The sequence below is a fragment of the Haplochromis burtoni genome, unplaced genomic scaffold (assembly GCF_018398535.1).
Source record: "Haplochromis burtoni strain Fernald_Lab_line unplaced genomic scaffold, NCSU_Asbu1 Contig_174, whole genome shotgun sequence".
Lineage (NCBI taxonomy): Eukaryota > Metazoa > Chordata > Actinopteri > Cichliformes > Cichlidae > Haplochromis > Haplochromis burtoni.
Window position 1 is genome coordinate 1,001,069 of NW_024582535.1, and position 6,293 is coordinate 1,007,361.

General features: G+C 39.4%; 1 protein-coding gene across 4 annotated transcripts in view; it reads left to right on the top strand.

Annotated features, from left to right (window-relative positions):
• The window catches only part of sobpa (sine oculis binding protein homolog (Drosophila) a), a 59,649-nt gene extending 54,046 nt beyond the window's left edge, over window positions 1-5,603 (top strand). For all 4 annotated transcript variants that reach the window (XM_014337284.2, XM_042225530.1, XM_014337285.2 and 1 more), the window contains one exon: window positions 1,689-5,603. The gene's annotated coding sequence lies outside the window, so the exon portion shown is untranslated. The remainder of the gene's footprint in view (window positions 1-1,688) is intronic.
• Window positions 5,604-6,293: the final 690 nt, after the last annotated feature.

Genomic DNA, 6,293 nt, shown 5'->3' on the forward strand with positions numbered 1-6,293 from the left:
TCCCTGGCATTAAATCCACTGTGACAGACGGACTGCAGGTGATGTATGAGATTGTCACCCGGAGGGGCACTCGCAGGGACTGGCACTGAAAAGACTCTAAAAGGGTTAGTGAAGCAGGAGGGAACCTGACACAAAGCCCATTTGTGAAAAGATGAAATGAACCAGCACACCTACAAGGTGGTGTTAATACAAGCAGGCTGTGCACAGGGAGGGCCTTGTCCTCTTAATATACAGCCAAACCATTCTGAAATAAAACCTTAAGACTCAGCAACATCACATAAACAAATACATTTATTCTAGATGTTAGGAGCATTTGGAGTCATGTGATTAGCCAACACTCATTTACCAAACACACATTTCCACATGAGCTTGCGCCTTGATGTCATTTTACAAGAGGAATACCCGTCTTTGCTTTACTGTGACTGGCAGTATATGAGCTTCGGAGTTTGAATGAGGAGCCTTTTATGCCATTAATGCCAAATTTAATGATGCAGTCCTCGAGTTATTAATTAAATGAAATTGTATTCAAGAGCAATTGAAGACCAATTCAGGTTGTGGTAACATGAGGCGAGTGCTCTGAATAAGATTAATTGGTAACGACAAAAGATGGAAATCAAGCCCCCTGCACACTCAGCGCTGCTAAACGCCAACCAGCAGCTGAAATAAACAGAAGTGATGCGTTGCAATCTGCAAGTACTGATACAGTAGCAAATATATGGAGGACCAACAGTGCCTCCCTCGCTTGCTTTTTGGTAAATGGTTGCGCAAAATAATAACCAACAAAAAAATCATTTAAGTTCTGAAGAAAAAATGCAATCAGGTAAATCCATTATGCCTACATTTATTTTAATACTCCTTTTTTTGTTTTTAAAAAGAATAACAAAGTACCACAAAATCTATTTATTTTACTCAATATTTATTTTCCCATTTGGTTTATTATTTATATTACTTTGATTTTGATTGTTTTTTTCCATTTAATTTATTGATTCTTTTTTGGGGGAATTTAATTTCACTTATTTTTAAAGTTCCATATTTATTTCTGCATTATTTTCCCTTAGAATTTATTCTCCTCTTGTTTCTCCCAACCTAAATAAATGACTCCGTAATTAAACAGAGAAATTCCAGCAAATAAAAAATAGAAGCTAATTAAATTATAAATATTAATTCATATATTTCTCAAATTAATTTATGCCTACAATAGTTTTTTTTATATTATTTTAGTGCACCTGATTGCATATTATTTTTAATAAAGTCATGTATTTCTTTTTTATATATATTTATTATTTATCTAGAGGGTTTTGGTCCTCCATAGTGTGCAAAATGTGGAATACCATATCTCACCTTGCCTGCAACATCACAAGGCATTCATTATGAAATATTTAACACATTATGTAAAATTTATTCCAATAGAGACGCAGAAGCTGAATGTTTTATTCTTTATTTGCCCAAAAGTGTCCTCAAGCTGATTCTGATTGCTGGGAGAATAAACCACAAATTAGGAAGTGCTGTTAAAAATCTGCATGTTCCTTAATTTGGCCCTCAGTGGTTTTAACACCAAAACTGTCTTTGCTCTGAGCATCCTCCACTCTCCCACTTACCTTCAAATTAAAATACCTTGAATTCATGCATCAGCTTTGCCCGAAAACAGCTCTGACTCCGTCTAATTCTCCTCCCACTCTGCTTCACAGATGGATGCTCTGAGGACCGCAGTGCCATCAACGACACTCACTTGTCCACCCCCCACCTCCAAATCACACACACACACACACACACACACACTGTCCTCATCCTTACCCATCGTCCAGTCTACCAGCACCACAAATCGCCTTTGATGACCGATGAGTCCAAACAAACATGATGATGTGTATCATAGCCAAGTGGACTACTGTTGTCTGTGCGACAGACACTCTGATGGCCACCAGGACCGTTTGATCCCTGAACTGAAGTCAGTATATTCCTGCAACAGGAGGAATATACCCCACTGCTCCTCTCCTCATTTAGAGACTCTCAGCCACACTGCCCCTTTAGACTTCAACCCACCCTCCCCTATCGAACAAGTACTCTCTGTATTGTCTTTTTACTATGGAACGCACTGTAGTGTCCGATATTCAAATCTGCTGCTTGAAAATTACTGAAGGAGCCCCTAAAACTGAAACGCTTCAATCCAACTTTGTGCCACACCACAGGTATAAAATCTCTGCTCCTGTAAGTCTTATTTTTATCACTTGTCACTGAGCTGTAGAGGCATTAAAAATCAACTTGGCATTTGCTTGTTCACCAGAAATGTTTGCACATAGATGCCACACCGGTTGCTTCAGTTCATGGAATGATGAGTCAAAGCAGGCGCCATATTGCTGAGGAGGAGCCAGACTTTTTAATGCACGTATGTCTATGGAAGCAGTAGATACACAATTAAATACCAGGATGATTTAATGAAATTTCAAACTGATTTTCAAGCTATTTGATTTGTCATTTCCCCAGATTTTCTGTTGATAGTTCCAAAGTATCAGATATTAAGATTACAAATCTGCAGCTGCTTTTCTGTGATGTTCTGACTCTGAAATGTAAAAACTGATGGGATTATATCATTTTCAAGAGTTTACTGTCACCTTGAAATATGAGCTGGAGACGAGTCATTTGGCTCAAGTGCTGCTGTTCGTGAATGCCTTTTATCTTTTGGGAAGGCACACACACACACAAAAAGTCATTCTGATGCAGCTCTGAATGCTTCTGTAATGACAATTCATGTACACTGTAAGTCAGTTTAAAAGAGAGTTGCACAAAGCAGCACAAAAGTTTTCACGTTACACAGGAATGGCTAAGAACACATAGTGAGCTCCCCCGAGCATGATGGTGGCTGCAGAGATGCATCTCTCAAGCCCAGATTTGGTATCTGTGTGTTAATGCACGTGCTTGTTCACAGCCAGCAAAAATGTCCTTGCCAACATTGTCACAAAGTTCTGGGTGAATCCAATGGGACTAAGAAATCTGGGAAATCTTTTTTTTCTTTTTTTTTTTATGGATGGGGGCATAAAACCACCTTCACATATGTTGAGAAATATTCTGGAGATAACCTTCACCAGCAAGTAAGTGTGTGGGTGGAATCGTGCGATCTCTGCCATTTTCCGTTGGCATCTGTCTGTTTGCTCTCCACTAAATTCAGTTTTAGTGTTACACAAGGATAAGATGGAGCTGTCGTGATAATCATTCCTATTATTGACATTTTCTCTACCCTCTGGAATGCTGCCCGTGTGCTTAAACAGTAATCTTTGCTAGTAAGAGTAATAACAGAGAGCATTTCAAGGCTTACTTGCACCACCAAAAGAACTGAGATGGCATGGCAATGTGGAAGCATCCTCCAGCCTGCAGTGGGTACTCGCTTCCGCAGGCTAGTACTTAATCTTTTCTATAATACATTACCAGTGATGTTTCTGTCATGGGTTAGTTTGAGACTGACTGCACTGAATTTTGAGGGGGGTGCAGGGGGAAGCCAGCTCTTTCATAAATTATTTTTGTGGGACTGAAGGGAAAACTGCTGAAGTAACACAACAGAAACATTTGAACAGTAAACACACAGAGGACAAATTCTTTATGGCAATATTTTGTCCACTAACTCTGCCAAGTTGGTTCTTTTTTTGCCAATTCTTTTTTGTTTTAAGAAAGTATTTTCAGCATTTGTAGATCCTACCGGGAAGTTTGAGTAAATGCAACACAACTATCACCCATCCAGTTTGATCTGATCCAGTTACACATCGGCTGTGAGCTGGGACGCCATCAGACAAAGCCAGCATTTAGTTTACACTCCTATGGAGGAGGTGCACTGTACCAGTGTGAGACAAGGTATTATCACATGCCAAAGGCCTCTGGTGTGTTGAAACAAAACATGTCACCTAGTTTTTAGTGGAAATGGGATTTTAAACTGAAGATTTGACTGGATAATTTATAGCTGCCAAAATAACAAGCACTTATTTTGAAAAAAGAAAAGAAAAGAAGACCCAAGAGAAGAGAAGTGGATGTCAAAAGCATCATTACTATTATACTCTTTTCGGTTTAGACCTGTGATATGTCACAGTAAGCGTGACATAGAATCTGTCTTAAAATGACAAAGTGATCTTCAATTATCGTTTGTCTTGCACCCTGATTTTCTTTAAATTATTATTATAAAAGTAAAAAATTGTTTTCTACACTGTAAAGACCAGACCGAGCTTTTCCTCACGCCCGTATTCACAAGCATACATACTCATGTGGCACAATGCACATAGTAAATTTAACTTTGTGTTTGTGTGTGTGGGGCAGGTGCAAGCAGAGAGCCCAGCTGAGATTACAGAGTGTTGACTCAGAATAAGCAGTGTGCAACTCTATCTGTCGCCTCTTAGTCAGGCATTTAGGCTTAGCTCGCCTCTTGCCAAGGCCCAGCTTTGGTGTCACTTTAAGCTTTTCCTCGTCTCTGCTTCAATTCTCTGCAAGCGGAGCCAGTCAAGATGGTCTTATGAAGCTCTTGTCTGCCTTTTGCTGTATTGCACTTAAAGAGACAGACTAAAATACGCATCTACTGCTGTTATTTTTGGTGTGAGCTGCTGTAGTTTTGAATATAGTGATATAATGGAATTAAATCACATTGAGCTGCAGGAAATATAAAGGAATGCAGTTCCTGGATTGGCCACTTGAGGCTTTTTCCAAAAACAAAGAAGTTCAGTTAGCTTCCTTTGTCAAAATACATTAAAAAGAGCATACAACCATGTTTTACAGCCTGGCACAAAAACAGTTTTTGGAGTTTCCCCTTTCATAAGAACAACACTTGGTTTAGGTGTTGGTGTCTTTTACAACATTTTTAATTATATTTTCAGACAATTAATATGCCATCTATCAGCCCACTCAAGAGGTTTGTGCTTTAATTTTGGTGAATGAATTATAATATTTTATTAGTCTGTTACTTAAAGCTCATTAGCAGGCATGTATGTGTGGTGCTTGCTAACCAAACTCACAAGTGTTAGCACCCTTTCATCCAGATATAGTCACTTATGGCTCCAGCATGGAAACCAATGTTGCGCAAATGGCCCAAACAGCCCAAGCACAAATGGTCAGTGGGTGACGGCACGGTGGCTTAGTCCATCTTAAATACACAGTCTGTGAGTGACATTTGCATGTGTGTTTAAAGTGCTAAAACAGATTTGAAAAACTCAACAGTAATGCCCATTTCCAAAATCATGATCCATTTACTCTTCCTACAGAACTACACGCGTGACTGTGCAGAAGAAACCTTTCATTTTCCCATGACAAGAGCAGACATTATTTGGAAAATAGTACATTAAAGGTTTCTGAATTAAGTGGGCCCTGCTCTGCCGAGTTTTTCAAATCCTAACCCTAACCTGTTGCACACAAATATTTAAGAGACGTTTAGTTCCATTATACCGAAGAGACGAGAAGGCAAAAATCTTTACAGCCAATATACAAGATAGGAATGGAGTGAAAGCATGGCAGGTCACAGGGAAGATGTGCAAATGTGATTTTAGGGTGACTTATTCCTTTAAGTAGAGCTACTTCTTTCTGTAATACTTTCCCAAAAAATACAGTTTACATCAGAAGAATATAAATTGAAACTGATTTAAACTGTTAGCAGTCGGACGTACCGCCCACGGGACATTGGATGGTTTAGGGGACTAATAGGACTGCTAAGGGGTTAATTTCTTCCCCAGAGAATAACTCTGTTTGTTTTATTGACCTTTCCCTGACCTTTCTTGTGGCGCCTTCAGGAAAATTTAACAAATTTATTCCTAGGATGGAAAACCCCAGATATCTTAACCAGTACTTTCATACTGATTTAAAATGTTGAGAGGGCTTGATTTGATGAGGAACTTACTGCAATCCGTTGTTATGTCTGTTTTCACTCCTGCTTACATAGAGACGCTTACATACAGAGACTACAGCAACATGCCCAATTGTGTCTGTTTCTAATCTGCACCATGCTGTGTTGGCGTCACAATGCCTGAGACAGACACCGAACATGCGAAAGCCTGACTCTCGTGGGGAAAACCTGGACCACCGAGTCAGTCTTTGTGATGGCAACCCGACTCGTGACAAATATCCAGCATTCGTTTTTTGGCGATGGACTACAGGCCTGGTCAGCAGCCTTAATTATGCAATGACAACCAACTCCAAAACTGCTAAAAACAAGTGGTCCACAGGCAAAATAAAACATGATTCAACTTCATGTTACTTTTCAGAAACAACGGAGAAGTTGCCTTAACTCTTGCTTGTATAATCTCTCCAGTTAAGACAATGATGCTCGCTTG